Consider the following 12,063-nt stretch of genomic DNA (forward strand, 5'->3'; position numbering starts at 1 on the left):
TATATATATATATATATATATATATATATATATATATATGTGTGTGTATATATAATTTACCTTTTACTTATTCCAGTCATCAGATTGCAGCCATACCAGGGCACCACCTTGAAGAAATTTTCTGTTGAATGTATCGACCCCAGTACTTATTTTTTTAAAGTCTCATACTTAATCTATTGGTCTCTTTTGCCAAATCACCAGAAGCTTTGTGCCTGTATTTGTCCCTCCACCTCACCCCTTGACAACTGGTGCTGGTATACATACATATATATATACACACATTTATGTGTGTCACACACACATACATATACATACATACACATTGACTGTGTATGTCTGTAGGTATGCATGTATGAAGTCCAAATGAACAAAAAAAACGACAAACAAAATTTACTCTACAAACAATATAGAATCCCACCATCAGTGGATGTTTTGTTGTTTTCTAGAAATTGATTCACAACACCAAATACACTGTGTTTACAGCTCAAACAATCATTAGTACAAATAATTCCACCATCGGTACTGTGTTGTGTTCAACCGTACTTAAGACACTTAACTACTGCTGGCTCAACTTTATTAGTTGTAAAAAGGCACAACAAACTTCTATAAGAAATGAAATTACCAAATAATATTTGAATACTTATTGACCTGTAATAGTGAGGACTGTCGGAGGCGCAATGGCCCAGTGGTTAGGGCAGCGGACTCACGGTCATAGGATCGCGGTTTCGATTCCCAGACCAGGCGTTGTGAGTGTTTATTGAGCGAAAACACCTAAAGCTCCATGAGGCTCCGGCAGGGGATGGTGGCGAACCCTGCTGTACTCATTCACCACAACTTTCTCTCACTCTTACTTCCCGTTTCTGTTGTGCCTGTAATTCAAAGGGTCAGCCTTGTCCCACTGTGTCACGCTGAATGTCCTCGAGAACTACGTTAAGGGTACACGTGTCTGTGGAGTGCTCTGCCACTTGCACGTTAATTTCACGAGCAGGCTGTTCTGTTGATCGGATCAACTGGAACCCTCGACGTCGTAAGCGACGGAGTGCCAACAACAACAACAGTGAGGACTGTCAAAATGTTTGAGATGGTGTGCCGCTGCAAGACATACAAAGACACATAGTGGGTGTAAGTTACATAAGAGTACTGTCCATTTTTTAAAATGCTACTGTTCCTACACACACACATTCTACAAACTCATTCTGTTGCCAATACTAACTCCAGGTAAATCTTGGGATGCCATAATTGATGATGTACAGGCATATACTGAAGCTACAACATTTGCAGAGATTTATCATCATCGTCATCATCATCATCATTTCACGTCTGCTTTCCATGCTGACAAGGGTTGGACAGTTTGACAGGAGCTGGCTAGGCGGAAGGCTGCACCATGCCTTGCTGTCTTGGTATGGTTTTTACGGCTGGATGCCTTTCCTAACACCAACCACTCTACAGAGTGGACTGAGTGCTTTTTACGTGATACCAGATGATAATAACGAGCAGGTCTTTCCATAGTTGATCTCTGTGACTGAGCCACAATTCTTGGTCAAATACAGATTGGTAGGTTGGCATCTGGAATATTGCAAGAGGCTCACTGCTCTCTACAGCTAAACAATGAAGTTACAGCAATGTCAACTGTTGCATTCTATAGTGGACTAATGAAGACAATGAGTGACAATGGCCAGGGAATAATTCTAGGTACTGATAGGGACAGTCTATGAATTTGCTTCTGGAGTATGTTCAGGTTTTGGATTATGAACAATTTTCAAAAATTCTTTACCTTATGCTACAACACTGGGATATTACTTGCATGGAGCATTACTCTGCAGACATGACCATAATGAAACCACCAGCAACCAAACCTCTCTGAAATGTTTGAAAAATGACCTTATATTAGTTCGGTGTCTGTGCATTACTGATTTATGGGGTCATGTTGAACAGCTGTTATTATAAGTAGGGGGACAGACCTGACCTATCTTTCTATCAGCTGAGTCTATAATGAAGATCTGAAGACTGACCCATACCCTTCATTTGGTGAGGAAGAGAGGGTAAGTCTTATGTCTGGTGGTTATGTTTATGACAATGATGGTGATGATGACAATGATGATGGTGGCTGTCATAGTATTCATGGTGATAATGGTGATACTAATAATAATGATAGTAGTTATGATGTTTTTGGTAGTGGTGGCAGCGGCAATGATGACTAGCAGGAACAATGACATTGATGATTATAATGATGATGATAACAATGATAATGATGATGATGATGATGATGATGATGATGATGATGATGATGACAACGACGGGTGTAATAAAGAATAAAAAAAGACAGCTGGCTTTTGTTTCCTATCTGTTACACAACAGTCTATTTTAAATTATATATATGTATATTTATTTTCATGATTCATGAAAGGGCAAGGGAGCAGAGGAGAGAGGGGATTTCCCTTGCCCCCTCCCACCGCACACTCCTCACCTTCACACCCTTCTACACCCTCCACACACTTCCTCACTGCCAACATCACAACCACTTCTTCCTTCTTCTACCTCACCCCTGTCCGTGCATGTGCTTCTGCTTACCATATGCAATCCCACCACCACCACCACCTCATTAGTTTTCACACTGGTGCTACACAAACACAACATCTAACACAATGACTACCACCACCACCACCACTTACACTAACATTAGTCTAATCATCAATACTGAACTTCCTCTCCATGCGCCCAAGATTAAACATCACACCACCAACGCTGTCTCAACCACATCACTATAAAAACACCATCACCACCACTCCTACCAATACTGCTATCGAGATGCCACCATCATCGCTATCAGAGTTTCTATACGATTACTCGATCAGCAAGAGATAGCACCTAAATGTTATCCTACTGCTTCAGAAAAAGAGCATGTTGGATAATGTAGTTTTGAGTTCATTGCACATAGCAACAAAAATGGGATGGCCATGGATGGAATGTCTTTCGGGCATGGTTGTGTGGTAAGAAGCTTGCTTTGCAACCATGTGGTTTCAGGTTCAGTCCCACTGCACAACACTTTGGGCAAGTGTCTTCTATCATAGTCCCAAGCCAACAAATGCCTTGTGAGTGAATTTGGTTGACAGAAATAGTGTGAAAACCCAATGCCAGCCAGGCAGCCAGCCAGGCAGCAAGCTGGCAGAAACGTTAGCACGCTGGGTGATATGCTTAGTGGTATTTCGTCTGCCACTACGTTCTGAGTTCAAATTCCGCTGATGTCGACTTTGCCTTTTATCCTTTCGGGGTCAATTAAATAAGTACCAGTTACGCACTGGGGTCGATATAATCGACTTAATCCGTTTGTCTGTCCTTGTTTGTCCCCTCTGTGTGTAGCCCCTTGTGGGCAGTAAAGAAATAAGAAACTGTGTGAAAACCCATTATATGTGTATGTGTGTGTGTGTGTGTGTGTGTGTGTGTATATATATATATATATCAAATTATATACTAATTATAAAAAAACGATCTTCTATAATGATATACGAATATTCTTCTCTACTCTAGGCACAAGGCCTGAAAATTTTGGGAGAGGGGCCAGTCGATTAGATCGACCCCAATACTGGTACTTAATTTATCAACTCCGAAAGGATGAAAAGCAAAGTTGACCTCAGTGGAATTTGAACTCAGAATGTAAAGACAGATGAAATACTGCTAAGCATTTTGCCTGGCACGCTAATGTCTCTGCCAACTTGCCACTTTTAGGTATATAAATACTAATTCAGCTACTTAATACTGTGCAGAAACAAATGTTGTGATCTATTATTAAAGCCTGATAGCCTTCATCCTAGGATTTTATACACACACACACACAAGTACACATACGTGTGTGTGTGTGTGTGTGCGTGTGCGTGTAGTTGTTGTGCTGCTTGACATCCAATAGTATCAACCTAACTTCATGGTTTAGAAAAAGGCTGATAGAATAAGTACCAGACCAGACCAGACCAGACAAAAAAAAAGTAAAAAAACAGGATTTGTTTGACTAAACCCTTTAAGGTGGTACCTCAGCATGGTCGCAGTCCAATAACTGAAACAAGTAGAAAATAAGAGACAGACTTGCCTAAGATTAAATGCTGTCACTGTCGCCAGCACCAGCACTGGCACCAGCAGCACCACCAATAACAACAGAACATAATACTGGTTTCAAATTTTGGCACAAGGCCAGTAATTTGGGGGGATGGGTAAGTCGATTACATTGACCCCCAGTGGTCAACTGGTACTTATTTTATCGAACACACAACCACCTCTAATAAATCACCACCATTACTACAAATACTGAAATAAAAAAAAAAAACAGCATCAGCACTATAAAAAAGATTGTCTTCTCCACCTCATAGACAGCACAAAGAGAACCCACCACCACCACCACCATCTACATCTTATAGACATCCTCCCATCACCACTGCTACCACAAAACCACCACCACCACTACCACTACTACTACTATGACAATGGCGATGACGATGACGACCCATCACCATCATCACCAAATCCATTGCTACCACCCTCTCCACAACCATCTCCACCACTGGATTCACCAACGCTACCCCCCCCCACCACCACTACCAGCAAACAATATCATCGGTCGCCTGCATGTCTGAAGTTACATAATGCAATATCAAAAGAAAGCAATCAGGTAATACTTGTTGGGGGGGGTCATGGTGGTGGTGATGGCGGCGGAATCAAGGAAGTGGTGTTAGGTAGCATGATGGAGATTATAGTGGTGTTATATTTATTTTCTTTTTTTAGTGGTAGCAGCAGCAGTGGTGTTGGTGGTTGTGAAACTCAATGGAGGATATAATACAAATGATACAACATCAGCAGTGACGCCACGACCATGTTTTCACAGTCCTTACATGTGTGTGTGTGTATATATATATGTATGTATGTACGTATATATATATGTAAATATATAAACATATATATATGTATATACATACATGTATATGTATATATATATATATATATATATACATACAAACACACACATACATACCTGTATATATATCACCATTTAATGATGATATACATGTATGTACATATGCTCACACACACACACATATATGTGAGTATGAATGCAAACTTGCTTAATTCAAGTAAATAACTAAAATTTTAAAAATATAATAAAAAATAAGAACAGAAAAGACAGACAATCAAAAACCCCTGAAAACATCATAATTACATCAGAAAATCTCAAATACAGTTTAGGGGATGCCAAAGTTGTAAGGATGGTTCCTTGCTACATTTGAAACCAATCTGATTCGATGTAACAGAAGAATGAAGGAAAGGAGGAAAGAAGTAAAAGAAAACATTTGCCGAGAAAGCTATCTTGTAAATATAGTTATTGTGAAAGTTTCCTGGTATCATTATTATAGATTCTAAGAGCGAGATCTAATCAAAAGCCTTGTTGGTCGGTGCTATTGAGAAGGGAGGGGGGACACATGTGGTGGAAACATTATAAGAACCACCCATTCATCTGTAGCAGCACCTTTCACAATCTCAGTTAATTTCTTCTTTAAAAGGCGGGAAAATCAGTTAAAAAAAAAAACAACAAAAAAGTAGCTGTTTGGTAAGAAGCTTGCTTTCCAATCACATGGTTCCAGGTTCAGTTCCACTGTGTGGCACCTTGGGCAAGTGTCTTCTACTATAGCCATGGGCTAACCAAAGCCTTGTGAGTTGATCTGGTAGATGAAAACTGAAAGAAGCCCATTGTATAGATATGTATATACATATACGTGTGTGTGTCTTTGTGTCTGTGTTTGTTCCCCCATCATCATTTGACAACTGGTGTTGGTGTGTTTACATCCCCATAGCTTAGTGGTTTGGTAAAAGGGTCCGATGGAATAAGTACCAAGCTTAAAAAATAAGTACTGGGGTCATCGATTTATTTGACTAAAATTTCAGGGTGGTGACCCAGCATGACTGCATTCTAATGACTGAAATAAGTAAAAGATAAAAAAAAAACAGAGCTGTGGTGGACAAAATGCTTTTGCAGTATTTACTCTTTTACTTGTTTCTGTCATTTGACTGTGGCCATACTGGAGCACCGCCTTTAGTCGAGCAAATCGACCCCAGGACTTATTCTTTGGAAGCCTAGTACTTATTCTACCGGTCTCTTTTGCCGAACCGCTAAGTTACGGGGACGTAAACACACCAGCATTGGTTGTCAAGCGATGGGGGGGGGGACAAACACAGACACAGAAACATATATATATACATATATACGACGGGCTTCTTTCAGTTTCCTTCTACCAAATCCACTCACAAGGCTTTGGTCGGCCTGAGGCTATAGTAGAAGACACTTGCCCAAGGTGCCACGCAGTGGGACTGAACCCAGAACCATGTGGTTGGTAGGCAAGCTACTTACCACACAGCCACTCCCGCGCTTATTTAGTTACATTTTTATACTGATTTGTTTTCAAATCTCACCGTGGTGTTAGCTTTACTTCCAACATAATTCCACCTCCAGAATTGATGATATGGACTAGCTAGGAAACTTCTACGGTGGTGATTCTCAACCAGGGGCAAATTTACTTCTTTGTGGGGAGTGGGAGAGGGGGGTAAATTTACATGTTAGGGAACTTAGATACATCATACCTGAAAATTAATCAAGCCCTTTTTGCTACAAACCTATCTAAGACTGTCCTTGGTCCTACGATACATCCGATGATACAAAATTCCCGGTTTAAAGTGATCATCATCATCCTCATCATCAACAACATTTACTGTCCATTTCTCATGCTGGCATGGGTTGGCTGGCTAGACAGGAATCGGCAAGGCCAGAGGCTGCACCAGGTTCCATAGTCTGTCTTGTACTAGTTTCTATGGCTGGATGCCTTTCCAAATGCCAGCCACTTTACTGAGTGTTCTGGGTGCTTTCTGCATGACACCATCACCAGTGTTTTCTTTTTATGTGGCACCAACACGATGATCTACATTAAAAACCTTTCCTCAGTAATTAATCTTAAATTCTGTTTCAAATACCAACTTAATGTGATATTTATTTTACTAAACTTGTTATTACTTTCTAAATTAATTATAAAAAAAGTGTGTTTGAGCAGAAAAGGGTTAATTCTGTTCCATTTTGTTTGTATGTGTGTGTGTATCTATGTTGATAATGCATTATTCTGTATAAGAAAGGATTAAGAGGAATGTGTTAATGGTGGAATATATCAAGCTTTGGGGTTAAATGACAGTGGAAAGGGGTTGAGAATCCTTGTTCAACAAGGTTACTTGACCTACTAAGCATTTTTGTCATAGCTGGAATGATCATACATTTGAAGGAACAGATCTGACTTATAACTAGAGAACATTTTAAATAATGTAGTCCTAGATACACTATATCTGGAGAATGGTCAAGGAGTGGAACATCTTTGATTGTAAGTTTGCTAGTTTCCTCAGATTCCAGATTTTACCTTTACTCAATCTGGGACTAAACAACAGCAGAAACTACCTATCTAGAGAGCCTTCCAACCTGCTTGAAAAACAACCAATTCTCCCTTATATTGCACCCAACTGTAGTTAGAAACTAGATGATATAATTCTCTATAAATAACATTTGGAAAAAAGTCTGGATGGTCAGAATTGGAATAATATTGATCATAGACTTACTTGATCAGATCTAGCCTAGAGCTAAAAACAACAATACACATGCTTATCCAAGTCTATAACTGCTTCGCAGTCAGTCTACTTGCTAAAATAGCAGTCAAATCTACTGCAAGTCATACCCTTCATGTCTTAGAAGAGGAAGGACACACTGAATATGGTAGTTCTAGATTTATTGTCCTGATTGATTCAGGGTTGAGCTTTTATTTTTAGCATTTGTTTAATATGAAGGAAAGAGCTGAACCTGTGGCCTTTAAAGACATTCTCCTGAGACGCATAAGATCAATGTATTAATGGTCCTTTTGAACAGCTGCAAGTCAACAACAACAAATAAAACATAACTGGGGACTAAACAACAACAAGGTACTAATGAAGAACTAGGGTCAATCCATCCATCTATTCATCATAAAAATTTATATCTTTATGCCAAATTTAGTAAATACTATAATTTGTGGTTAAGACAAGATCAAATCAAAAGTGTGGTAGCATTAAACCAAATATCTTCTACACTAGCCATGAGTTAAGTCTTCCAAGTAAAATTTGGCAGGCAGAAACTGAGTGGAAGCATGGTGGAGGAACTGTTCCTCTTCTTGGGTGATATATTTTAATTTGATGTTGGGGAGTGAGGAAGCATTTACAATTTCTTTTTATGGAACTTCTACCTGAACTGATTTCGATGCACTTTCTTTCTCGATAACTCCTCAAATTCCAACCCCCTGTATTAAATATTTTCTCCAACCTTTCTCCTGAAATTACATCGTCAGTTATATGCCTCTAAATTCCATTCCTGCCCATGACTCTTTCCAGCTACTGAACATCTGTCATATTAATACCTCACCTCTAATCCACGTGGGAGCCTGAAAGGGTCTTATGGGCAATGCTATCTCTCTTCTTATTCAGGAAAATACATTTTGAGGCAGTATGATAAAGTAGAAATACAATACAGGAATTTTATAACATTAGACTGAAATAACACATTGCCATAGAAACAGTTTGCTACAACAGTACTAGTTGGCTACATTAGCTTTAGTTTCAGTTTGTAACAAAGGGAGCTTCATTTTATTATTTGTATTTTAGTTCACTATACTAGTTACAACTGAAGTTTGTTACAATGATTTTAATTTCAGTCTGCAACAATAGTTTGGTTTTAGTTTGCAACAGTTTTAGCATTAGTTTGCAACAATAGTTTTTGTTTCAGTTTGCTACAATAGTTTTAAATTTAGTTTGCTTTTATATCAAATTACAAGAAATTCCAGTTTGCTACAACAATTTCAATTTGTTTGCTATAAAGTTTCAGTTTCTCTGGACAATTTTACCTCACCATCAATACTTACATTTTCAATACGACATTTTAGATTGAAAAATCATTAGATCATCTTGAGATGTTATGTTTCTATATTTGCATATAAATGTACTTTGTTTGACATGGTCTGAACACAAAATTATAGCATGATTGCCTATTGTGTGTACATGTGTGTGTGTGTGCTTGTGTATATGTGTGTGTGTGTGCTTGTGTATATTTGTGTGTGTGTGTCTCTTTGTTTTAATGTAATGTGATTATTGTAGCTAAGTCTGTGGAATAAAAACCTACGATCTTCATCATACATAATGTTATTAATCAACTTTGCTTTTATGCAGGTATCATGTAGGTTAGAAATTGAGGATAACAGGTGCAGGTGTGGCACCTTCTACTATAGCCCCAGGCCAACCAAAGCCTTGTGAGTAGATTTAGTTGACAGAAACTGAAAGAAGTACACCATGTGTGTGTGTGTTGTCATCACATCATAATTGTAAAATGATTATCACTATCATACAAATAGTGCCATTCATTTCCCATATTCTGCAAGAACATGTCTGGCCTGTAGAGAAATATTATCTTACTTAGGTGAGGGTTGGTAACAGGAAAGGCATCTGGTTGTGGAAAATCTGCCTCAAATAAACTCTATCTGACCCATGCAATCGTGGAAAAGTGGAAGTTAAAATGATGCTGAGATGATGATGATGATGAGATGATGATGAGGATGATGATGATGATGATGATGATGATGATCATGAAGATGATGATCATGAAGATGATTATGATGATGATGATTTTATCTATAATACTGGGTTCAAATTTTAACACAAGGCCAGCAATTTTGAGAAAGGGGTAAGTTTATTACATTAACCCAGTGTTCAATTGGTATTTATTTTATTGATCCTAAAAGGATGAAAGGCAAAGCTGACCCCGGTGACATTTGAATTCAGAACATAAAGATGAATGAAATGCCGTTAAGCATTTAACTGGACAGGCTAACATTTCTGCCAGTTTGCCACCTTACATGTTAATATTACCAATGTTACAGTACAACTATATTGGTAACACTTTTAAAATACCTTAATATACTGTACTACCTCCTTATTTCTATAGCAAAAGTACAAGCGGTTGTATTTAAACCTACAAACCTAATGGACAATGAAAAATGCCCTACTGAGTTGTTGATTCTAAGAAAAAATATATCAGTAATATATATATTTCACACTTAATTTAAAGCATTTACTTATGCATCAGTTGTCTTACAAATAACATAAATAATATAAATGCTATGTTTATAACAGATTGCCTTCAATTTTGTTTGGTAGATTAGCAGTCAGTTGCCTCATGAATAATATAAATGGTGTGTTTTTTGATTCCATTCCATAATTACGATGTTTCTTTAAAGTGTTACATACATAGACAGTAACAGAATAATATAAATATTAATGTACATTTACATACATCTGTACATATACATTTGCGTTATACACCTGTACGTCTATGTCTATGCATGCATATATATTTTGTGTGTGTTTGTGTGAGCGTATATGTATACTCACACATATACACATACAAGCACATGCGGTTGTGAACATGGCTGTGTGGTGGGTGAGGTTTACTCCTCAATCAATGGTTTGGAGTTCAATCCCACTGTGTGACACTTTAACCCTGAGAAGATCAAAGCCTTGTGAATGGATGTGATAGCTTAAACTGAAAGATGCCTATTGTAGGCCTATTGTGTGTGTGTGTGTGTGTGTTAGTCTTAATGTAACGTGATTGTTGTAAATAAGTGTCACTGTCATACAAGCAGTATCATTCATTTCCAAATAGTCTGCAAAAATATGTCTGGCAGTGGGGAATTATTAACCTTGCTTGGAAACAGGTACGGGTTGGTGACAGGAACAGAATCCAGTCACACAAAATCTGCCTCAGTAAACTCTGTCTGACTCATGCAAGCATGGAAAAATGGACATTAAAATGATGATGATGACAATATTGATGAATGTGACTGCAATGTCTTTGACCATTGGCCTTCTTGGACAAAGTAGCCCTATTTCTTCAAGAAAAAAAAAAAAAAAGACAAGATGGTCCAGGCTGGAATGCTTTTGATTAGCAGTCTGCTCAATGACAGCAAAATCAACAATGATAATGTTTGCTACTATCACTATTACCATATTTCTGGTTAAATTACCATATTTAGGGTGTCTCTAAATGGACACTTCAACTGCTAGAAATAGCAGCCAAATCTCCCTAATATCACAGCCTGCCATCTAAAACAGAAGGACATGTTGCATAATGTAATCCTGGATATACACAACGTCTGATTAAAAGGGGGATTGCTCACATTTAGAATACCTCTGATCACAGGTCTGTTAGGTCAAGGCTGATCTTTTGGCTACACAACATTACCAGTGCCACCACTATCACAATTATCTCATTTAGCAATAAACCACTACCCTTAATGGTATCGTATTTAATGCCACTTTCATTCTTATTTCTACTGCCACCATCATGCTGCTATCTTTATCTTCTTTCTTGTTTCACTTATTGGACATTGGGCCATGCTGGTGCACCACCTTGAAGGGTTTTAGTCGAACAGATTCACCCCCTAGTACTTTTTTTAAAGTCTGGTACTTTATCAACCTTTTCTGTTGAACCACTAAGTTACAAGAACAAACACAAACACAAACACACATACATATATAAGTACACACACCACATATATGATGGGCTTCTTTCAGTTTCTGTCTACCAGATCCATTCACAAGGCTTTGATTGGTCCAGGGCTATAGCAGAAAACACTTGCCCAAGGTACTACAGAGTGGGACTGAACCAGAAACCATGTAGTTGGAAAGCAAACTTCTCAATTGCACAGCCAAGCCTATGCCTATTTCACTAATTACATTATTTTCACCATTGCATTTACTACAACAACCACCACTACCAACACTACACTACACTACAACAGACACCACTAACAACAACAACAACGCCAACACTACTACTACTACTAGTACTGTTACTACTACTACTACTACTACTACTACTACTACTACTACACCACTACCATCACCACAGTTATCATGTCCTACTATCTCAACACTATCACTGCACCACCACCACCACCACTACCACAACAA

The 12,063-nt window shown here is 38.3% G+C and overlaps 1 protein-coding gene across 4 annotated transcripts in view; it reads right to left on the reverse strand.

The window, feature by feature from the left end:
- LOC106868717 (plexin-A1) overlaps positions 1-12,063 on the reverse strand; it is a 131,946-nt gene that overhangs the window by 85,877 nt on the left and 34,006 nt on the right. Inside the window, exon 1 of one of the 4 annotated variants that reach the window (XM_014914106.2) lies at positions 1,775-1,860. The exons of the other annotated variants lie outside the window; for them this stretch is intronic. The gene's annotated coding sequence lies outside the window, so the exon portion shown is untranslated. Of the gene's footprint in view, positions 1-1,774; positions 1,861-12,063 lie in introns of those variants that run through there. 4 annotated transcript variants of the gene reach the window in all.

The sequence above is a fragment of the Octopus bimaculoides genome, chromosome 5, assembly GCF_001194135.2.
Source record: "Octopus bimaculoides isolate UCB-OBI-ISO-001 chromosome 5, ASM119413v2, whole genome shotgun sequence".
NCBI lineage: Eukaryota > Metazoa > Mollusca > Cephalopoda > Octopoda > Octopodidae > Octopus > Octopus bimaculoides.